Below are 26,165 nucleotides of genomic sequence, written 5' to 3' on the forward strand. Positions count from 1 at the left end.
TTTTTTTTTATTTATTAAAAAAATATATAAATATATATATATAAAATTTCACGTAAACTTGAGCCTTACGCCTTACTAGCGAAAAAGGTCACGGGTCATTAAAAAAGTAACCGTACGAAGCTTGTCAACCTTCACCTTAAACTTCTTAACGTTTTACTCTTGACTTTTAAACAAAAATAAAAATTATTAATACTAGGAAGTTAATCGCGGAAGCATCAACCGGAAGCTCAGATATATTATTAGTTATAGTTATTATGTATTAACCGATTGTTAAAATAATTATTATTTACATCATTTATATTTTATTATTTTATTTACTCAATATTTATCTTTTTTATAAGAAAAAATATTTTTTAACCGGTTTTCTTGCGATAACTTGATAACGATCGATTTTAGAGAAAAAATTAACAGGACCTCTTTTGTCGAGCAGAAAATTTACGATAAGACACTGCATGTACTGAAATATTCAAAGTACTGATAACAGTTATTTTGAATTTTAATTTAAAGAATTTTAAAAAAAATCTTGAGGTGGTTTTTACTAAATACCTCATTTCCGGATGATTTTGAGAAAAAATTATATCAGAACATTTTCGTCGAACAGAAAATCTCCTATCTGATTAAGTATTGACCTATAGAACAAATCTATTACTGTATTAATTAGAGCTATTTTAATTTAACGTCATATAATTGTTATTTTAATAAATAATCTGGTGTAATTTAAAATTACGCGGTAAATTTAAAAACAAATAAGTAATCGGTAATTTTTTTGTAGATCAAAAAATGTGGAAAAGGGTTAAATTTAGTGTCAAAAGTTGAAGAACCATCAATCAATAACAGTTTTACAAAGTTTAAAAAAAGGGTATCACATTGAATTTTTTTTATGTCTAGACAAAAATTAATAAAACCCAAGATTGATCAGTCAAATATAAATGATTAGATATTCAAGGAACGTTTCTTTGTATACCGAAAAATTTTTTCAATATTTTTTTTGTGATGAGTATGACAAGAGTGACGAATCGTCTGGCCCAGGGCTCATCAATTTTTATCATATATCTTATTCATCCGTCCTTATTATTTTTTGCCCGAAATTTTTTTTAACCCACATGAGTTTCACAACAATACAAAAAAAAAAAAAAAAAAAAAATTACCAAGAGAACTAGTAACGGAAAAGAATACCTCCTTCGAGGTTCAAATGGCTGTAATTTATAGAGTATTGAATAATTTTAAGGATGTTAATAAAATATCAGATCAGAAATTTTCTGCACTACAAAAAAAGTCTGATAATATTTTTTCCTAAATTCAATCGAAAATGAGAAATTTAAAGAAAATCACAAATACTTATTTTTTTTTATTTTTGCCATTTTCAAGACTTTAATCGACTATAATTGATAGACTAATTGATATTTTACGAAATTTTAGTGGCGTATTAAGAAGGAAATTTAATGTTTTATAAAGTTGTCTTCTACAACTAAATCCCAACGTCAACCGGAAACGAGATGAATCCAAAAAACCAACTCTACAATATGCAAAAATGGATAAAAAAAAGCAGCTTCTAAATTATGATAGAAAAATAAATAAATAAATGAATAAATGGTGGATAAAATTTAAAAAAGGGTATATTTTACGATCGAATCGATTATCCATGCGCGAGGGTAAAACATTACGAGTAATATACGCGTGTCGGAGTATGTATATTCAAGGTCTTATAATATTATTATTCTTATAATTTATTTTATTTTTATTTTTCCCTTTCATACTGTGCGCTCACTTTCAATGTAACATTTAGTTACGGACATGTTAATTTTAAAATAAATTTATCAAAATAATTCAATGAATATTAAAATACAATAATAAAAATACCATGGATTTATTGATAACGAAATAAAATATTGAATAATTAAATTTAAATACTAGATTCATTGAAGATCATCGACCTCAATTAACTTGAATTTTATTAATAAAATCAGCATTTTAAATTATACATATATTTTTTTTTTATATATAATTATTATTATTATTAAGATTTAAATAAATTAGTTCGATTAGTATCTCAATGGAATCAAAGATAGACGTAATCTTCATTTAGATTTTTTTATCATTTCGCGGAATGCAGTTCTGATTATATGAAATCTATAGATAATATGACTATTACATCTTTTTTCTCTACTTTTACAATAAATAATCACTATTTAAATTTTTCAATTAATAAAAAAATAAATAAAAACATCGAAATTTTTTTATGCGGCTTTGACTTTTACGTCATAATTTACTAACGGCTCATTTTACTGAAAAAACTAATAAGTGGAAATGAGCTTAGACTTCAGATATCATTGATTATTAAGTTAATTACATCAATTTAAAATATATGAAACTGATAATGATTTTCAAAGAAATTATCTTATTTTAGTTCTTCTGAAATATCTAATTTCCGGTTGTTTTTATAAAAAATTTTTATCAAATTTTGTTTATAGATCATTAAATTTTCTATCTGATATACTCCTCAACTGCGAAGAAAAATGAATTACAAATTTTTAAGATTAATGTAATTATTAATAATTTTCAAAAAAATTATTTTAGGAAGTTTTGTGAAAATATCTCATTTCCTGTTGGTTTAAATGATAAATCTCATCGAACCTTTCTCAAAGAGCATTAACTTTCCTATAAGACAATATACTGTAATACTGAATAGTATTAATTATTTTATTAATTACCCCCTTGAGGAATTAATATAATTAATAATAAAGTTTTCGAAAAATACTTCGATCATGTTATCGAAATATCTTACTTCCGGTCGATTTAAAAAAACTATGATAAACTTGTTTTTGTACAACATTAAATTTCGCATCTGATTATGTATTAAATTATCAAAAATATTAATTACTCCTTTTTTTACATCGAATAAAATCAATTATCTCAAAAAACTAACAAATTGAATCAACTGTTTATTAACTTTCCGCTATGAAAATTGAAAATTTTTAATAAAAGGGAAGTTATGGTGTGGGATTTTCGAAAATCGAGTTCATCAGATCTTGGTGTTTTGAGATCCGAGATTTAATACGTTTCCATTAATTACAAAGTATTAAATGTCCAAAAATGAAGCAGTGGCCACAAATGGCACTTCTACCCTATTGTCGAAAAAAAATTATTTTTTTTAGGAGGGCTCTGCATTTTTTTCTCTGTTACACTCAAGTCCAAAAACGGTACTATTTTTGTTGCACTTGCGCAGTGAATTGAAACTTTGGCCGAGTTTTTCTTTTAAGCAAACGAATATTATCAAAAAATTCACTTCACTAAATTAGACAGTAGTGTATCAATGTGTAGTCTATAATTTGTATTTAGAGATTTTGGTTTCGAAAAAAACTCAGCCAAAAATATTTTATAATTCCTGTTAAGTGAAACTCTCTAAAACTGAATTACTAATTATTCACTATTTGCTAGTTAATTTCGTTAATTCACTTTTAGAGATTTCGAAGAGATTAAAAATTTACAAGAAATAACGTTTTCGAGCTTCTTAAATTCGAAAACAGCGGCAAGTTTTTGGAACTTTCAGTAAAACATACGACAAAAATACTAAATATTCTTCAGTAGCTCACAAAATTTCCTATCCATTAAGCTCCTCTTTGACTTAAAAATATAAAATGACCAATTAATTACAGACGTTTTAACCTGACACGTAAAATATCTAATATTATCATCATTATATATATATAATATATACATAACGACCCGTTAGAAGGTCCTTATACGATTAATCGTGCCTTCTTATGTTCTCAGCAAGCACGTTACTTATCACCATCATTATTATTATTGTTATTATTATCATCACTTCAATATATACAGTTCAACGGGTCACAGTTGTTAATGCCGGGTAACCATTTTTGTCCACTTAAACTTCATACACCAACTCCACCTTATATTTAGTTATTACTAAGCGTAGAGAAAAATTGTAATTAACCGTTAGAATTCAATTATTTACCGTGCACATGCAACGTAACAAATAAAATATAGTTTTTTTTTTTTAAAGAAAAATTTAAGTCGGACTAAAATACAATAGATTAAATGTTTCAATTTATTATAATTATTGTTACTATTATTATTATTATTGGTGATGTTGGTATTAATTGGTGAATATTTTTTGCTATAAATGAATAGAATCCGTTAGAGTAGCCGTCAGACAAATTCAACAGAAGATTTTATTTTAATGGGAGTATTATTATATGAAATAAAAATGCGGGAAAACGACACGAAGAAAATTGTGAAGATGCAGTAGTCGAATAAATAAGTGAAGAAGAAGATGGAGGTAAGGAGTTATTGGTGTTTCCGCGTTCCGTAAGAATTCTTACTGTCTTTTAGTCATTCGATTTTTTTCTTTTTTTTTTTTTTTTTTTTTTTTATAAATAATTTTCTTTATTGATCGTTTCGAAATTAAATGATTTTTTTTTATGGTTTAAAGAGATCAAATAGAAAATTTTATGAGTTACAAAAAGTACTTTTACAATTTTACCGTAAAATTAAGTGGAAATCAGGTATTTCCATGAGAGTAATTTTTTTGAAAATTATTAATTAAATAAATTTCAAACTGCTTTAATTAAGGGAATAAAAAAAAAAATTTTCATGTTTTAATGCATAGTCCGTTAGGAAACTCAATGCCCTATAAGAAATGATTTTTTTACATTTTTTACATAAAATGTATCGAAAATGATAAATTCAAAAAAGAAACCAAATCGAGGTAATTTTTTCAAAATCATCGTCATTATTAATCATTAAAATTTTAAATTACTGTAATTTATACGGTAATAGAAAATTTTAAATACTTGAATACACGGAAAAAAATAGGCGCTGCAACAGGATGAAATCCTATTGCAGCGACAGGATTTTTATGTTGCAGCGACAGTACACTTCCTGTGGAAGCAACAAGATTTTTCCTGTGGAATCAATAGAATAAAGAAGAAGTTCCATGTGCCAATTTTTTTTGTCAGTTTCATAAAATCTCAAAATTTGAAAAAAAAATTAAAATTTTTGAATTTAAATTTTTATTTCGAATTTCGAAATTTTATTATACTGACAAAAAAAATTGGCCCATTGATAAAGAAAAACTTTCATGTATCAATTTGTTTTGTCAGTACAATGAAATTTCAAAATTTAAAAAAAAAATTCAAATTTTGAGACAAAAGTTCGATTTTGAAAAAAAATTTTAATTTTTAAATTTGAATTATCTTTCAAATTTTAAAATTTTATTATACTGACAAAAAAAATTGGTACATGAAACTTCTTCCTTATCCCATTGATCCCATAGGAGCAATCCTGATGCTGCAACAGGATATTATCCTGTTACAGCACCTATTCTTTCTTTTTCGTGTACATGATTAGATTGAAAATTTAACAATATAAAAAAATGTCTAATAATTTTTCTCTAAAATCAATTGGCAATGAGATATTAAAAAAATCATAACCGATCAAAAAAAAATCCTTTTCTCATTGAAAGCGATCAAAATTTTCCCATAAAAAAATAATACAGCGTAAATAATTCGTAACTCCGTTATATCCGTATTCTGGTACTATAAAATGCATGTACATACGTAAAAAAAGTATATATAGTAGGAGGTTATAGTTTTTCCCGAGAAATATGTCGCGTTGCAACGGTAATAGCGACACGTGAACCGTCCGCGGTTAATCTCGTCTTGTTTATTCTCAATCGTATTTTCTTCCTTACTCTCTCACATAACTTTTATTCACTTCTTTCTTCTCTCTTCTCTTCACTCATCATCATCATCATCATCATCATCGTTGTTAGAACTTGTAGCTGTAGTTGTGTTGTATTATACATCAACTCTCATCGTAAAGAGACTGCTACTTATCCAAGTACGTCGATCCTCTCTTTACTTAACTCCGCTCGGATTTTTTTTTGCTTGCTAATTTTTTTTTTTTTTTTTTTTTTTTTGTATTTGCTAACTCTAGTCAGCTTTACTTAGCCCAAAGAATTCCGCAATGATTTGAGATTCCTTAAAGATACGCATGTGCTATACTATGACTACAACTACGACTACGTCTACGTCTACGAGAAACTTATAGTGCGATGAATAAAAGTAAAGGTTGTGAATGTTATGCGTTTAGTATAAAGAAAATAAATAAGGAAAAAAAAAAGTATGTAAAAACTGTGTGTTGTATTACTCTTCAAGACTGAGGTCATGTTCACACGAAACCTTCACAAACTACTTATTATAATTCACTAATTATCATTAATATTAATAATTAATACGCTAATAAATATATGCATAAATGTATGTCTATTGTATTATATTTATGATATTAATTATAGAATTTATCTAGATTTTTTCAAATTATTATTGTGTCAATTATTGAAATGTTTGATTTTGATAAAAAAAAAAATGTTGGGACAGTTAATTTTATTTTTAATTTGAATAATAGATTGTGGGTACTCTTTCGAGAGGAAATCACATCATTTACAAAAATTTTTATATTTTAACAAAAAAAAAAAAAAAATTCAAATTTTAAAAATTTTGAAAAAGGCGCGATTTTATTTTTCGAACGAAATATAGTGATGTGGGTACTCCTTCAAAAGAAAATTTTCTGATTTATAATATTATCCACGTATGGAAATAAAATTTTTGATTTCGAATATTTTTGAAAAAAATAAAAAATATTGTAAGAATAATTTTTTTTGATCGATGTATAGTGATGTGGGTACTCGTTATAACGAAAATTTACTGATTTAAATGACTAAGACATTAGTTGAAAAAACTGTTTGGAATTTTCAAATTAAAATTGTCTATTTTTATTTTTATTGAGTCAGCGATTTAACTGTAAATTTTCTAACCAAATCGATTAAAATATTAGTAATAAAAAAAAATGGTTATCATTATTATTGTTATTAGCATTAGTTTTGACGTATAAAAAAAATCTGTATTAAAGACGTTTATATTATAATAAATTGAATAGTCATCGTAGATCAAGATAAAATAACAACTTGGTCAAACAGCAAATCAAAGATCGATTGGTTAAACACGAGAATAATTGTCGATCCAAATAGATTCAGCAATCGTCACGTGCCCGTTATGCGGAACGTCCGTTATAGAGTTATTTTATTTAGTTTTCAAAATTAAAACACTCAGATCCATAATAAAATAGAGTGATTAGGGATCGGTAATAAAGCGTGGACACGAAAGGGGGTGGAGGTTAGTAGGAAAAATAAAAAATGTAGGTGGCAATTTGTCTTAACTCAACCGTTAATAAATAAAGGTTGATTCATTATTAATAATAAATATTTAATTATCGTCACGTGTTTGTATGTAAAAATAATCGCGTGTTATGAATTAACAGATAACGGTTGTATCTCATGTCAGTTCAATCAACGTGAATTAACTTGTCAATTTATGATCCGTTAATTTCTTTCATTAAGAAAAAATACTTTTGACAGTTTAATTTTTTTTTTTAACATCTAGTTTTTTGTACCAATAAGTTTTTTTTTATTAATTAGCTCATTTCTTGTAAAATTGATACTGATATTAATGTATTATGATTTAAAAAAATTATAATAAAATTTTAAAAAGTTAAATTTATATTAATAACTACTAAAAAATTATTTTATGGTATATACCCGCATCGAAATATATCATAAAATGAATTTTTGACTAAGAAATTTATTTTTAATACCAACAATAATTAATTTTTTTTTCTTGGACATAATAAATACTATTATTCTATTTTCTACAAAATTTTAAGTAAAATGAGTACCAACAATGCTATAAATTAAAAAAAAAATTCTAATTCAAAATTCAATTTTTTTACTTTTTTAAAAAATCATTCATTCATCACTTTTTCTCAAAAATTTCCTCTCGAACGAGTACCAACATCCTTATGCTCCGATCAAAAATAAATTCAAAACCTAAAATTTCTGAAAATATAAAATTTCAAATTAGAAAAAAAAAATAATCTGCAAAATAAACAACTCTTATATATATTTAAATTCCACCAGAATAACTTGGTACAAAAAAAAATATAAACCACAAATGAAAAGTAATATGAATTAAAGTGACACAAAAAGGAAGAAATAGAGGTTAAAAAATTATTATTATTATTATTATTATTATTATTATTATTATTATTATTATTATTAATAATAATAACGATATAAGTACCACGGGTATAAGATGACACCAGATCCATAGCAAGTACCCACGTATAGAATCTATGTATAAATAATATTAAATATAAGAAGAATTAAAAAACCAATGGCGAGTAAAGTAAAGAGTTAAGTTGGGTCAGCAGAAACGTACTCAAGTTAACTCAGTGGCAGGTTAGATTGGGTCTAGTCCAAGTTTAGTCTCAACTCTATTCCTATCGAGTCTATATAAATCTAAGAAACATTGGATTGGATTGGATCGGGAATACTGATTCAAGTTAAGAGTTAAGGTAAAGGTACTGGTGAATACACTCGGATGAGTTCGGTGAGGTTCGTTTGGTACGACCTTGAAGAAACCCTGTATGGTCTATGCCACTGACACGGACCAAGGACGTGCCCAGGTACTGCTACGGCTACAACTACAACTACAACTACAGCTGGCAACTGGGAACTGGGGACTTGACTGGGGACTGGGGACTGGGGTCTGGGGTCTGGGGACGGGACTGGGGACTGGGAACTGGCATGGCTACATTACATTGAATGTGTACCTGGTACCACTACCATCATCCTAACCTTAAGGTAGGTGAAGTGTGGTGAGGTGAGCGTCATACATAGAAGGTACGTACACAGTGTCCCGAAACGCGGTCGTAGAACGTTGACTCGGTTGGAAAGTGTTCGCCGATGATACTCTTTTTATTTAATTCCTCCTTTTTTCGTATGTGCAAAGAGTAGAGGAGCACAGTGGCGTAGTACTGTTTATATATAATATGTTTTCTCGGTAACAGGTCAATGCACTGGCTTACAACTTTCAGTCTCGTTGTTTCGTGGGTCTTTTTTATTTCTTCATTTCGGGCCCATTATTTTGTAATGGGAATTTTTTTTTTCATGATTTTGTAGTTATTTGGCTACAATTTATAACGAGAAATGGAAAAAGACTGGGGTTGGATTTATTAGGGATGATTTCAGAGGACAAATGTCATTAGATTTTTGATAAATTTGAATTTTGAAAAGGAATTTTTAGAGGAATTAAGAGAGAATGGAGATGGAAAATTGAGATTTGGTCCAGTGGAGAGATTCGACTTTGGCTAGAATTTTTATTTTTGGTTTATTGATTTTTGACCAGTAGTTTTTGAGATATTTGATGTCTCAGATGGCCCGTTCAAAAGGAAGAAATTTTTGATTTATAAGAAAATTTTGAATAAATTTTAAATGGAGAGATTAGACTTTTGGCTACAGTTTTTACAAAATTATTGATTTTCGATCATTAGTTATTCAAAATATTGAATTTTAGATACGTCACTTTTTTGAGAATTTTCTTTTTATTAAATTTATAAGTCGAGGGATGAAAATAAGGAATTTTTTATTTTTTCATCCTAAAAATCACACTTTTGGCTACAATTTAAACTTTTCACCAAACATTTTTTGTACCAAAATTATATATTTTGATATGATTAGTGACCAAAGTCGCCATTAAAAATTACACTCTGACTCAATCGAAACTTAAGCAGTTTAAATTTTTACCTCTCACCGATTAATTTTCGCCCCATTCTCGATTTGATTTAAAACAGCCTCCTATGCTTTTACTGAATTCAAAAATCCATCTTACCTCCTCCTAAACTACCTCTTTACTCAAACTACAACCTATCCACACTTTCTTAAATTAAAATGAAAAATTAAAATACTACAAAAATTTAAATCACATCAAAAATTTTCCTTCATACTTTCCTCAAAATTTCCAATCACCTAAATTTTTCCAAGTCCATTATTAAAAATGATTTCTCTTCTCATACAGACGCCACTGGGCGGTGATAAAAATAAAAAACCCAATCAGCGGATTCTTTAAGCTTGTCTGCGGCTTAAACACGTCGTCGGTCAGTCGCGGCTTTTTAACCACTCAAACTCACCCAAGATCTCTTGTGCAGCAAATAAAATATTAAGTATGAAAAAAAAAAAAAAAGCTCAAATGAAAAACGAGTGTCGAAAGGCTTTTGCTCAAAGTATCTCCACCGAAATAAAATCAACTGATTAAACGCCCACGACTCATCTCTAAACTTGTGGCTGCAATTTATATTCAGTTAATCATCTCGAAGTTAAGATCAGAACGAGAGTCAGAGTCCGAGCCCAAGATCGAGCCCGAGCCAATTTCACTCTCTTTGGGGACTGGCTTTAAATATATATATATATATATATATATACAATTTGAATAATGAATACATTTGAGTTTTAAGTATTTATTTTATTTAAGATCTCTTTGGTCGTAAGATAAAAAAAAATATATATAAATGAATTTAAATAAAATAACTCGGAGTTTATTTCTCTGGGACTTCGTGACTTAAGTTAAGGTACAATAGAAAAGAACTTCTTGACACGCAAACACCGTAAATTTTTACGACGTGTAACAACCTTACTATTTCTTTAAACTTCCTTGTGGACATCCGTTTTAAATAGTTATCGTGCCCTCTAATATACTCTTTATGTATTTATTATTCTAAATTATAAATAATTGCAGTGTAAAAATTAAAAAAAAAAAAATGGATTTTTTGACGCAAGAAAAATTTTGTATTATGAAATGAGAACAAAATTTTCTTAGAACTAAAAAAAATTTCTTGACACAAGAATTTTTTTTTCACTCCAAAAGACTTTTTCTTCGCTCACGAAAATTTTCATTTTCAATTCATAATGCAAAAAATTTCCTAGGTCAAGTAAAAGTTTTCTTGAGGCAAGAAATCTTTTTTTTCGTGTACGATTAAAATTAATCGATATATTTTTATAGCAAATTAAATTTCCTACACAGAAAAAAAGGTTTTCTTGGCGCAAAAAAAATTTTCTACTATGAAATGAAAACAAAAATTTTCTTAGATCTAGAAAAAATTTCTTGACACAAGAATTTTTTTCCTCAATCCAAAAGATTTTTTTTTCGCTCGAGAAAATTTTTCTTTTCAATTTATACTGCAAAAAATTTCTCAGATCAAGTAAAAATTTTTTGTGCTAAGAGATCCTTTTTTTTTGTATACAAAAAAAGGCTGGACAAACTCCTACGTAATTTTAATAGTTTGATAATAAGTTTGAATTATACGTCGTAATAAAAAGTGCTTTTAATTGTTGGGTAAAAATAAAAAATTTCGAAAAATAAAATAAAAAATTCAACGATAACCATTAAGCCGCATTTATATTTATCAAAAGTACATACAATGTCTCGTGTGTAAGGTGGATGGCATCGAGAAATAATGACCGTACACGACCAGGGAGATCGCGGTATAAAAGAGGGTGGGAGAGAAGTGGGGAGTGGGAAGGGGAGGGAGATTATTACACGCCTCGGAGGCAATTTCGGTAAGATAAGGAAGCGTTAGCAGTTACATCTTCTCATCTAATGTACCAAGACTTAACTCTTGTGTAGTGCAATGAGTATAAGGAGTCTTGAGATGAAAATGAGGGCTATGATAGCGGCTATTATACGAGTGGAATTACGGGCGGCATTTATTCGTTATCCGTTTAATTAGGCGCGAGAGGAGACGTCAATGCTGATGCTGGATTGAGCATCACTATTTTCTTAACGTCTATTTATTTGTGTCTACTATATATATTCACTATAAGACTAAACCAAGTGCTCGATAATGTACGCGTGAGCGTTAGTCCCATGAATTTAAATGCTAAATGGGCGGGATGAGTAGAGAGATTTATTGCCGATACGTGATGGCTTGCTTATCAAAAAAAGATTTAAAAATAATAAAATAAAGATTGTGCTATTAACGATCGTGCTTGACGAGTAAATTTTAAGAGAAATATTACAATTATCTTTATGGCTAATAAAAATAATTATTCATTATTATTATCATTATTACTTTATTTATTAAGTTTCTTATAAAATATTTGAAATATTTTTTTTTTAATTTTTCAAATGTCAAAAAAATAATTGAGAAGTATAAATCTACTTAGATTTCTGTAGATCATCGATACTAATTTTTTTTTCTTTTCATAAGACCCCAGAATTTATTTTGAATTTCATATATTTAAATAATTTTTTACTCGAGATCTATTATTTACTTTTAATGAAAATTTTGAGTAAATTATTGAGTTTATGTAAAATTTACAAGAAACCTTTTTTGTAGAAAATTTAATTTCCTAAAAAATTGTTGGAATTTATTTTTATCGTATCTTTGATAGTTTACCAGGAATGAAAAATCCAAGTGATGATTTTGTTGGATAAGCAATTCGTTAAGAATCATTTAGAGAGAAAAAAAATATATATCGTAATTATCTAGTTCATTTTAAATTAAAAGATAACGTGTTGATGTATTACTAATTTAAAGTTTTTTAAATATTATTTATTTATTTATTTATTTATTTATTTATTTATTCAGCCCCTACTACGTTGAGGATCATAAATCTTTTAAGAAACGGTCGTTAACTGCAAAACGTGCCCTCGAGGACGCAACAAACTAAACGTTGTCTTGTATACAACAGAGAGAATTTTCATCCGCAATTAAATATCAACAACGTTTATGATTAAAAGAAAAATAAAAGTTGTTGATAAATAAATAAAGAAAAAAAGAAAAACTTACGTTAAAGCTTGGTGCAATTTCGAGCGTGCTACTGGGACTCGCTCGATCTACCTTGGATACAAGACGCGATGAATCTCCTTATGGGCCTGAAAATTTTTAATAAAGATTTAATTATTATAATTGCGAGATTCTGTAAATATGCAGATTGTTACTTAATATTCCGTGGAAATTGCTATTTATGTTCTCATGATAGCTTACATGTAAAGCCGGTACATGAAAAAATTTTTAGACGACTGTAATTTAATGAGAATTTAAAATGGAAGGATTTTAAAAAAAGTTACTTTCGTTTTTTAGGATTTTTTTAATGAAAAAAATTTTTTTAGTAAAAAGTAATGGTTGGATGTTTAAATAGACATTGCAACAAACAAAATGACCTACTGTGAGTTTATTTTCTAATCCAGAAATGTGGAGAAAAATTTTTTTTAATTTGCAAAGGGATATTTTTGTCGAAATTGGCAGCTTTAAAGAGTACAGTTGATTTTTTGGGATTTTTTCAATGAAAAAAATTTTTTTAGTGAAAAGTAATGGTTGGATATTCAAGTAGACATCCTAACGAACAAAATGACCTACCGTAAGTTTATTTTTAAATGCAAGAATGTGTAGAAAAAAATTCTTTTATTTACAAAAGGATATTTTTGTCGAAATTGACAGCTTTAAAAAGTATATCCAATTTTTTGGGATTTTTTCAACGAAACAAAAATTTTTAATAAAAGTCATATATTCTACATTGAAGTAGATATTTCAACGATCAAAATAACGTATAATCACTTTATTTTTGATGCCGAGATATATAAAATAATCATTCATTAAAAATGGACGAAGTTAATTTGGACAAAAATTAGATTATCTATGTGTGATTTCAATTTTTAGGATTTTTTCAATGAAAGATTTTTTTTCAATAATAATGATTAATTCTATATTAGAGTAGACATTATAAAGATCAAAAAGACCTGTAATAACTTTATTTCGATGTCGAGAACAATTAAAAAAATATGAATTAAAAATAGATGATTTTTTCATAAATGACATTTTCCACAAGTGACGTAAATTTATAAAACTTTTAAAAAAAAAAAATTTTTTTTAGTAATAATAATTAGTTCTACGTTAAAGTAGATATCACAAGATATGAAAAATAAAAATGAATATCTGTTACATGTTATTCTCGTTAACATAAATAAATATTTAATAAAAGCCCTTGCTTGAAATTTTTTTACTCTCAACTCATCTCCATCTTACAAGCAGCCTTAAAGAGAGTGCGTTAAAGCAGGTGAAACACATGCGTGTGCAAAAATACCATCCATAAAAATAACCGCGGCATAATATCCTGAGCGACGTAAAAAATAAGAGGGAACCGGCGTCGTGCTTGGCAAACTATGACGAAGGTTAGATTATCTACTGAATCTAAACCGTTTTACATGTCTCTTTATACTCTTCAGACCATATACTTACATTGTCATTTTAAAAATATATCTATATATATAAATACATGCAATTTCAAAGACATTAGTACGTTTAATTATATTTATAATCAATTTTTATGAATCTTCTTTCCTTTCTTACGATCAAAATACTGAAATAAAATTTTAAAATCATTCCAAACAATTTACTCAACATTAGTTTTTACCTTTTTTTCTTTAATTGCTCATTAAAACCTCAAATTAATTTCAAATATTATTTTTATTTTAAATTATTATATTTTCGCTTTCGAAGATCTTTTGATTAAATTTAAATTCCTTGTTATTACTATTCGCTGAAATTCGCCCGTAGGTCAATGACATGTTTTGTAATCCTCGAAAAACTTGTTTCGACATTTCCGGATTCGGGAAAGAAAATATTATTTTGGTAGCGGCATCAAATCAAAGCCTTTAAAAAAATTCTTTGTTTTTCAAAAATTTTTGCTTAGATCTATATATAAATATTTTTTTTTTAATTACATTTAAAAATTTCGGATTTGTTAAAAAACAATTCAGACCTTTTATTATGTGATAACAATAATGAACGCTAATGAATTGACATTCTAATTTCAAAAACATTCGCGCCAAAATTTAAAAACCAAATCCGGCAATTTTGAGTTCGCATGACGTCAATAGGGAAATGAAATGTGGGAAAGTTTCATATGAGATAATAACAATAATGATGTAATATTAAATTGAAAGTCATAAGACTTAAAATATATATATTGTATAGCGTCCGTGGAAAAAAAAATAAATAATAATATTATAACGAGACATGAATATAAATAAAAACATATATTATTGTTAAACGTGTAAGGTCGTCGACATGGAAGTGTATAAATAAATTCCTCAACCCCGACCTAGAGAGTTTAACATAGACCGTATTAAACCGGAATAGAAAGTAAAATTAATTAAAAATTAAACATTTGATTAGATTAGACTAGTTTATTAATATAAAAAAATTTATAAAGAGACTAAAAAATAATAAATATTTAAATTTATTTATTTACATATTTAGTTTAAATTTATTATGGAAGATAAAACTCATCGATGCAGTCAATTTTGCGTGCGAAAGTGACGTCGAAAGTGCGTCTAGTCGACACGGAAGGCGCTCTTGCGTGCAGTTTAAATAAAAGTTAAGGTTAAAAATATAATATGATATGAGAATAGTAATGATAATGATAATAGTTGTGGAGGTTGTGGAGAAAGAATTCTGTAACGAGTACTACGACCTCTACCTTGATCGCTACGCATCGCGGATCCATTCAGCTCATTTACATTTAACAATTTTTTTTTTCTTATTTTCAATTGTATAAGAGGAGATTTGGTTGCTGGATACGTCCAAATGATGTGCCAACAATGTAACACAATTATTCAGATCAACTTTTAGATTTTATAACCGTGAAATTGTGTAATATTGGTAATTTGTTCATTCAAAGACTGTTTTTTTCACGTTTTGGGGCATGAAGATGAATAAATCGAAAACAAGTGGGATTATGAAAAAAATTGTGTCTATGACTTTTGTAGAAAATTTAATGATGAGAATAATGAACCCAAGAAGAAGGTGATACGATAATTAGCGCAGAAGATATGAGGCTTCAAATTAGAAAATTAATGTATAATTATACGAAAATTTTTGGGAAGTCTTAGAGCTCTGATATCTAGAAAATTCGTGTCTATGTTAAGAAAGTCAATGATATGTTTTTTATAGAGAATTTGACGAGGAAGAAAATGAGCCCAAGGAGAACTGAATAGAGTAATTAGGTCTCGAGATATGAATTTTTGAATAATAATTAATGTTTATATTAAATTACATTTTTAGTATATTTTCAGATTCTTCTAATCCATATATTTTGAAAACTAATGGTCATACGTAAAAAGTCAATTAGGTGTTTTTCATAGATCATTAAATAAGGAAAAAAATGAGCCCAAGGAGAACTGAATACAGTAATTAGGTCTCGGGATATGAATTTTTGAATAATAGTTAATATTTATATAAAATTATATTTTTGGTATATTTTCAGATTCTTCTAATCCATATATTTTGGAAACTAATGGTCATACGTAAAAAGTCAATTAGGTGTTTTTCATAGATCATTAAATAAGGAAAAAAATGAGCCCAAGGAGAACTGAATACAGTAATTAGGTCTCGGGATATGAATTTTTGAATAATAGTTAATATTTATATAAAATTATATTTTTGGTATATTTTCAGATTCTTCTAATCCATATATTTTGGAAACTAATGGTCATACGTAAAAAGTCAATTAGGTGTTTTTCATAGATCTTTAAATACACAAAAAAAATGAGTGAATGGAGAACTTCGTACAGTTATTAGAGCTCAAGATACAAAACTTTAAAAATTTATCTCTAAGCCCAGAATAATTTTCAAATTGTAACAGTAAAAAAATAATAATAATATTTATAACAGTAGCTAAAACAGTAGATATTTAATTAAAAATGTCAACGCGCCCTTTTTTGCAATCACGTCGTTGAGATCTCAAGGGCTTCGCATTTCATTCTCGTGCAATTTGATTCAAACTCAGATTATGCAAATATATATATGTATATATATATATAGACCTAAGGATCTGAACAACGTTCCGCGTCGTGGTTAGCGGACAATGACGCAATCCGATCTCTTTGGCGCCATCGCAACGACCTCTTCGACACTCGTCTTAAACAATAATAACAACGAACAGGAAAATATATTACGTTATATTTTATCCATCTTTATGCCTATTACTTAAAAAAAAAAATACCTGAATTCAAGATCGGTATAGTGACGATTAAAATGCAGTAATGTTACAAAATATTCTCAAACTTAACCTTCAGACCCAATAAAATTTTTTTACACTCCAATTCTTTTTAGCATTAAAGCTGTTTCCGGGTTATCAACTGTGTCTTTTGCAAGAAGATAATAAAAATTCCAGTTCAAGAACGTCATAAACAGTAATCAGAGATCACTAGCATGATGATGATGATGGTGATCATCATTATCATGATAGTTTTAGTATCTCTATTGGGTTAATATTTGATTTAGTCTGGTTGCATAAACCACGAGCTGATCCCAACCCAGACTCGATCCAAATCCTAACGGTTTCCTATAACATATTGATCCTCCTTAACTCTATAAACCGATACGAGAGTTGTATTGTATCATCGGTGATCTTATTTCGTGATCTCATTTACCGTGTTTAAAGATTAACGACAATGTAAATAGATGTTTATGGGCAATGTAAATAAATATATGCAAAAAATAACATTTCAGAGAAAGTCGAACCATCTGGTTAGATTTATTTTTATGCCAGGAAATACCCGGTTATTGCGACAGACTCTTTTCTTTTATAATCTCGGCCTTTCTGCTTGTGATTTATTTAAAATGGGATTTTTTCAGGGTTTCAAGTTTCAGATTTGAATAAAACTTTGTGGGTGTGTTGTTATTCATATCTTGAAGGTAATTAGTCAATGATTTTTAATAATTTTTTTATTTAATTGAATGATTTTTGGTAGTAATGGAAAAATAATCGTTTGTGGAGATTATTTTAGTTTTTTAGGATTTTTTTAATGATGATAATATTATTTGAAATTTTAATTGATAGGATATTGAAGTATGCATTGATAGGATAAAAAATTAGCGATAAAATTGATTTTTGACCACCGGTAGTCCGCAAAAAATATCATTAAAATTCAAATATTCATAGTAGTCGACTTAGTTTCAGTTTTTTAGGATTTTTCCGATGACAACAAGGTTATTGATTTTTTTTATAGATACCAAGTCAAACTAGAGCTTTAAATGAAGAAAATGATCTATAGTGAGTTAATAATCATCAATCGTAAAGTCTTAAAAAAAAATAATTAAAAGTAAAAAAAATGAATATTCCCAAGTAATGTGTCATTGTCCCTTCAAGGCTCAATAAAAAAACATTTTTACAGTAAGCATACCCGCGATTGACAGAATAATTAAAGATTTTTATTTATCTGCCAAATACATTGATTTACAGTCATTGCCTACGGTTAAAATAAATTGTTAGGATGCACAAAGTATAAAAATAAAAATCTCAGTATAATGTTTTATTTGAAAGTATCACGAGACATTTCTATGAGGGCGGGAGCACCCTCTGTCATCGTGTTAATAATTTATACCTTCACTTTGCCAAAGAGAAGGCCAAGAAAATCATCCATGTATATAAGTATAAATATAAATATATATTATAAATAAATCGTGAGTGGAAGAACTAGAGCAATATATATATATATATATATATATATATATATATATATATATATATATATATAGCTAGGGCGTTACAAGTGTATATACATATATATATATATACATATATTTATATGTATGAAGAGAAAATGTATTGAGTATGTACTCCATCGATTGCATCTGTAACAAAGTACTCTCCTTTCTGTGTATATCGATTTCGAAAAGTCAACTGAGGATAAAAATAAAAAAAATAATATATATATATATATATATATATATATATATATATATATATATATATATATATATCGATTTCGAAAAGTCAACTGAGGATAAAAATAAAAAAAATAATATATATATATATATATATATATATATATATATATATATATATATATATATATATATATATATATATAACAAGTAAAGAAAAAAAGGAAATAACAACTTAAAACTTCTTGGATAAGATTTATTGTGTTGAAGGGATTGTGATGCATCCGGAAATGTCGTGGAACCAGAAATTCTGGTTCACTAGATCGTTATCTTGTGGGGAAATCGGTACTCTAGTAAATGTTATTCGTCCATGACATTATTATAATTATAATTATGACGAGATTTAACTAAAGCAGATTAAAGTTTAAATTAAAGGATGAAGGATATTCTATATCGTTAAAGAGAATTAATGAAAGATTGGTATTATAAATAATGTAATGGATAAAAATAAAAATAGTAAGATATTCAATAGAAAGGGAATAGAAATAGAATGGGTGAGAGCATTAACGAGGAGCGATACTAGTCGCGGTGACACGAAACGACGCGAACAGGATCCTGGAACGTAAGCCGGATTCTACGAAGAGATCTATAGACGGCTAGAAACGTAGTACCGTAACTAACTTAACAAATGTTGTTTTAGAATCGAGTACAAATCATTGCTTACTATATACTACGATTTTTGGATTGATAAATATCTTTTTTAGATTTATTCTGTCGATTTGGGAAAAAATGAGGTTTTTGAAATGGGATTTTTTTTAGGTTCTGGGTCTCAAATCTGAAGTAGAGGTTATAGGTATGTTGGGGTTGGCGTTAGGGAAGGTCGTTGTACGATGATTTTTAGAAAAAAATCGTTTGATTATAATGGTTCGGGGTATTATGGAAAAAAACAGGTTTTTTAAGGAAATTTGTAGTTTTTTAGGATTTTTTTAGTGATATTGAAGTTATTTGTTATTTCGATTGGTAGCATGTTAAAATAGACATCAAGGCGAAGAAAAAACCCCATAACAAGTTCATTTTTGATAAACAGAAGCGCATAAAAAAAATTATTGAAAATTAAAATATTTCAAATTCTTAAATTTGCTTATGAATTTTTTATATTTTGGGATTTTTTTAATGATAATCGTATTTTAAATTGTTTTGATTGGTTTTATATTTAATTAGGTTTCATAATAAAGAATATGGTCCATGATAAATTTTGAGTTTAAGCCAGAAATGGACAAAAAATGAATATAAGAAAATAAAAGTAGTAAAGTGCGTGTGGTAATGACCTCAACCGCGAATTTTTAGCAATTTAACACACATAATACAACAATAGTAATAATAATAAAGGTTGGATTATTTTCTAACTTCCTTTACCGCGTGGCCGAGCATTTTTGAAAGAGAGCTATCGTTTGGATCTTCACGCCGATGGCGCCTACTGTCTCGACGGAAAAATAATGCGCTAATTGCCTTAGGTACCGCCTCTTCCTCTTCTTACACTAGTCTCTTAAAAGATCTAACACTTAAACAATATATACTTCCATACTAAAAAACTTACATACATATATAATATATATGTAACAATAAGATCCCTCGAGTGACGATGTTTCTCAACTACGACCCGTAACCACTCTAAATATTATACTGCTAATTAAATTTATTTGTTACGCTCATTTAACTTCTGATATATTATTATTTTATTTATTTTTTATACGCGTGTATTATTAATTATAATCATGGTTACAGTGTAGACAAGCAAAAATCAAAAATTCCATAATAAGCGATCATTATTTTTTCAACCCACTTGGAACTCATATATCTAAGAAATTTATAAAAATATGAGAAAAGCTAATTATAACTTTTTGATGTGAAATTTTAGAAAAAAAAAATAAGCACACGTACGACTTGATATGATAATTAAATTGCGAAATTTGAATTGATTAAAATTGACTATCAAAATTTGTAATTGCTTGGATACAATCGTAACCTTTTAATGATTTAAATATATATAGGGGACGTGGAGTGACCGGAGCACCCCCAAAAGTATATGAAAAAAAAATTTTTTAAATGTTTTTCAAAGATTTGAAAATATAATTGAGCATTATTTTGAATTTTTTTAGTTAAGCTTATTCAAAAATCGAGTGTCAGCCGAAAAATGTTAATCACTTTTGTTTTATGATAACAACTATTAAAATATTTTTTTTTACCTTTTTTAGGGGGTGCTCCATTTTTTCTGCAAAAATGATTTTTTTTTAACAGCAACTGAAAATTTTTTCCATTTACTTTGAATATCATAAAAAAAAAGATTTAGTGTATTTGAGTCCTCGAAAACTTAGTATTCCTTCAAGTACTCCGTTTTGCCCAACTCTCTCCCATATATATATTTATAAGCAATAGTAGTTATTGTAGTGACTGTATTAACAAATAAGTAACAAGTAAATAGTTATTAAAATGTAAAGAAGATAATTCTTGGTCATGCTTTTACGCCAAATGACAAGAGGCACAACATCCTAAGGCGGCGTAACAATGCTAGTAGCTTGTAATGTTAGGTATTCCATGGCGTTTCCTGTCCGACAGAAGACTGTTAGATATGCTGCTGCTACTGCTACTGCTGTTGGATATATATATATATATATATATATATATATATATATATATATATATATTTATATATATAGTTGAATAAAGAGAGAAAAATAAAAGAGACAAAAGTAATGGCAAGATTGCGCATACAAAGTCCAGTGGCTACCGTTAGATGCGCCATCGGGACGAGCTAACCGACGCCTGGCGTCCGTAAAGCCTGTAAGGATAGATAGATAGTCAACTTAGCACGTTAGTGAACTTAACTTCCTTTCGTACCCTTATACAATGTTATATATGTATTTCGTGTGTATGTGTGCATTAGTGTATAAATCCTAACCAGAATGCCTATCCATGTACGGGAATCAACGTTTGCCAGAGCTAGGCTTGACACTACATGAGATCGTACGGGCTGATCGTCTTTTCACAAACATCTCAGTCTTTATTATACTTGTGATTTATTTTAAATGGGATTTTTTTGGGGATTCAGAGGTCAGATTTAAGTTTAACTATACGGACATGTTCTGAGTGATCTGTTGAAAGATATTTTATAATGATTTTCAGTATTAATTTAATTAGTCCCGTGATTTCTGGTAGTAATAGAAAAATAATTTTTTTTTTTATGGTATTCTAGATTTTTGAGATTTTTTTGGTGGTAATTAAATTATTGAGTATTTTAATTGGTACTGTGCCAAAGTAGACATTTTCATGAGAAAGATGACCATTGAAAGTGTACCAAAAAAACTATTTGAATGGAAGAAAATGTCATTATTCAAACTTGCTAATGTGATTTAAGTTTTTAAGGATTTTTTCAACGAAAGTGAATTCATAGACAAATTATGCTGGCATCACGTCAAAATAGATATCCAAACAAATAAATCGAGTCACAATAAGATGACTTTCAATCACGAGGACCTAAGAAAAATCCCATTCTCCTTTCGAAGCACTAAAAATTCAAACAAATAAATCTCAATATCAAGAAGATGGACTTGTTGACATTTGGGCTTACGAAATAGTACCTTGCGATCGTTAGTAACTTGGCACTAGCGTACATAGACAAATAAATATAAAAAAATGTTGAAAGATCATTTGCTATATTAGAATTCTAACGCAACCATACGATACGGGGGTATAGATCATTGCGTTAAAACGTTCAATAGTCGTTTAGTTGCAAATACCAGGGAGCAAGTATTACTAACATTTAAATGCCAATACCTGGGCCATCTCAATGTTTGTTTGTATAAAAATATATAAATATAAGATTGTCGACATTTTTAAAATCATGATTTAGATCCATAGCTTTGTCTTTAATAATATTCTCTCATCGCATATATTTATATATAACGTAGTGTCTTGTTGTCATGCTTATTTTCCCTTTTACGACGACGACAGGCTCTCACTTTTGTTATACGAACAGGACAACGAACACGCTCCTCAAGGGGATGGCTATATTTATTACGTTATTTTACGCTCGGTAGCGCACGCCAGTACATTCTCTCTCTCTTTCTCTCCTTCGTCATGTAACAAGCTACCTCACGTTGTATATAGACTTACCTTATCATCTTTTATTCCCCATTTTTAGTTTTTTTTTTATCTTTTTTGTCGTCCGCAAGTCTCATCCTTGTTATTCTTCGTCTTCCCTTACTATCATTTTCTCGTCCTTATACCTATTATGAGTACGTCAAATCCTTCATTTATTATCCACTAAAGTATTTATTCATTCACTTAAACCCTCCCAACAATTACATTTTTTTCTTTCAGCTTTTTATAATAATTTATGGGAAATTTGTGGTACTTAGAAAATAAAAAATGTTATCTATCGTAATTGATAGGTCGTTTCGTTTGTTGGAAGGTATACTTTAACGTAGACTTCATGATTTTTATGAAAATTAATTTTTTTGAATAAAAAATCTTAAGCAGCATTTAGAAAATCTCGATATTCAGTAAAGTTCACTTCATTGAATTTTGATTATTTTTTAAAATATAATTTTTATGAAATGAAACGTTTTTGGCCAAATTAAGCCTTCTCAGACTATTTTCGGCCAAAGAGTTTTACTCAAGATAATTTTATTGAAAAAAAAAAAAAAAAAAAAAATCATTCTGGCCGAAAGAAGGTCAATTCACTTTTAGGCCAAATATCGGCCTCTTTAAGAAGAATAAAAAGTTTTCGGCCTATTTAATAACATTACCAATTTTTCGGCGTGTTTTCAGCCTCTTTCAATAAAATTTTACAGTTTCGATGTGATTTCGGACAAATTAAGCTGTTTCGACCTGTTTTCAGCGAAATATTTTAACCTGTGCGCAGTCAAAAATAAACTTATGGTAGGTCGTGTCGTTTGTTGGGGTATCGACTTCAATTTAGAATTTATGGTTTGAATAAAAAAGACAAATTTCATGCGTAAAATCCCAAATTAATTCCAATTTATGAAATATCGATGTTTTAAATGTTTTTCAGTCTGTTCTCGCGGTCGAAAATAAATTTATGATGTCATTTGGTTCGTGCGAACGTCTACTTTATTGTAAGATTTGATAATCTAGTTAAAAAAAATCCTAAAATACGAAAGTAACTTTTTCGAGAGTCAAAGGTCTCTAGAAAATATAAAAAGCTTCTAAATTCCTGAATAACGTAATTGAATATTTTTAAACAATTAAAAATAAATAATCAATATAAATCCAAGCAAAACCGTTATAAGAATTACATAGTGTACAATCTCATGAGATATCTCACGATTTCTCTTACTTTTCCGTACATCTCAACCTTACTCAATAACGTCTATACACACATATATATTCTTATGTCTCTATCAAAAATACTAATCACCCATTAATTTCACCGCAATTAGTATATTTATATTTATAAGAACCTTCATATTGATTCAAATCTCAAGATCTTAATTTAAAACTTGAAAATATATATTTGTTGTAGCATTAAACGAATAAATATTTTTTTTCAATTTTTAATTCAGTGGAATTTAAAAGAATAACCTCAAAATTGATTCCGAGAAACAATTTCTCTCAAATAATAATTACATACCTTCCTAGGTCATTTCTTAAGGCCGTTTCTTTCTAGTGAAAGAAAAAAAAAATGAAATTATACGTAGAGAAACATGACGAAATTATTTTTTTAAATTACAATGTTAATAATAGTGAGGAAATGAACGTTATAGCGAAAATAAATAATTGAAGAAAAAATTGTCTGAAGTTTGTTATGATTTTGTTTGACAAAAATAAATTCATTATAGGTTATTTTGTACGTTAGAATGTCAACTTCAATGTAGAACCTATAATTTTTCAAATGAAAAAGTTTTTCTGACTAAAAATCCCAAAAAACAAAAGCTGCCTTCAAAGAACTTACTATTTCGCCCAAAAAGACTTTTTAAAATTTAAATATTTTTATTCGAACTATTTTCAGGGTTGAAAGTAAATCTATTATAGGTTGTTTTATTCCTGAGAACATCTACTTCAATGTAGTACACATGATTTTTCAAACAAAAATTTTTTTCTTACAAAAAATCCCAAAAAACAAAAGTTACTTTCAAAGGATCTCATATTTTAACTGAATAAGGTGTTTAAATCTTCATTATTTTTTTTCAGATGTTCCCTTAGTCAAAAGTAAACTCATTATAGGTTATTTTGTATGTTAAAATGTCAACTTCAATGTAGACCCCATAACTTTTCAAATGAAAAAGTTTTTCCGTCAAAAAAACCCAAAAAACAAAAGCTGCCTTCAAGAAATTTTCTATTTCGGCCAAAAGGACTTTCGAAAGTTTGAATATTTTTATTCGGACTGTTTTCAGAGTGAAAATAAGTTTATTATAGGTCGTTCCATTCCTGAGAACATCTACTTCAATGTAGTACATAAGGTTTTTCAGACAAAAATTTTTTACTTACAAAAAATCCCAAAAAACAAAAGTTACTTACAAAGGATCTCATATTCTGACTGAATAGACTTTTTAAATCTTCATTCAAGTCAAAAGTAAACTGATTATAGGTAACTTTGTTCCTAATAATGTTTACTTGAACATCCGGCAAATAATGTCCAAAACAAAAAAATCATGAACCTGAAAATCGGAACATTTTTCGCGCAATGAAAATGAAAAAATTTATATAATTCGACTGATTAAGGGTGACTTAAGTGGTAGTTCCGGAGGTTGGGGGTGGCCTAAGATCTTCGGCTGACATACCAGCATCTATAAGCGAACATTTCAGAAATCTAGTCAGCCAGTAGATTTTTCACCTTCCAATTTTTTTTTCGTTGCGTGAAAAACATTCCGATCTTCAGGAACAAAAAAGTCTGTCACACAGAAAATCCTAAAAAACGAATGGCAAAAAAACCTTTCTAAAGAATTTAATTTATTTATATTCATAAAAAGGGTTGTTTTTTTTTTTCTTTAAACGACAACGGCGATGACATCAAATAGTAGATAAAGTTCCGTAATGCACGCGAGCGCCATAAAGTTTATCCACTGTGTCCTTATACTACTCGAGACCCATACTAACTATGTATATACGTATAAAGTACTACAGTAGATAGAAAATAGAGAGAAACTAGTGTCCGGGTGGTTTATAAGCCCATCTCTATAACTTTAGCCTGCAGCGTGTGAGGGCTATCGCCATCTAAAGAACCTTCTTCTCCATCTTAAAGAATTTTTACTCTACGATGTCTAATCTATCGAATCAACCATAAACTATTCAACAAAATTAGCAATCACACTTTAAATCAACAGTTATTCTATTTAAATTCATTTTTATTAACAATAACTTGACCGGAGACTGAATTCAGTAGTTGCTTCTATGGGTTAATTCATTTCATATAAACTCCTGTGTTATTTTATTATTATTAGTCTCATTGTTAGATAATATACAATATTGTATATACATATATACAACATAACTAGCTATTTATTTATCTATTCAGCCGGATAGTGGGCTATAATAAACGATAGATTCTATGTAAT

The 26,165-nt window shown here is 28.1% G+C and overlaps 1 protein-coding gene across 4 annotated transcripts in view; it reads right to left on the reverse strand.

The window, feature by feature from the left end:
* Window positions 1-26,165, reverse strand: part of LOC103575086 (uncharacterized) — a 111,173-nt gene that overhangs the window by 40,907 nt on the left and 44,101 nt on the right. For all 4 annotated transcript variants that reach the window (XM_053740127.1, XM_014439393.2, XM_053740128.1 and 1 more), the window contains one exon: window positions 12,706-12,791. The gene's annotated coding sequence lies outside the window, so the exon portion shown is untranslated. The remainder of the gene's footprint in view (window positions 1-12,705; window positions 12,792-26,165) is intronic.

This window comes from Microplitis demolitor, chromosome 6, assembly GCF_026212275.2.
Source record: "Microplitis demolitor isolate Queensland-Clemson2020A chromosome 6, iyMicDemo2.1a, whole genome shotgun sequence".
NCBI classification, from domain to species: Eukaryota; Metazoa; Arthropoda; class Insecta; order Hymenoptera; family Braconidae; genus Microplitis; species Microplitis demolitor.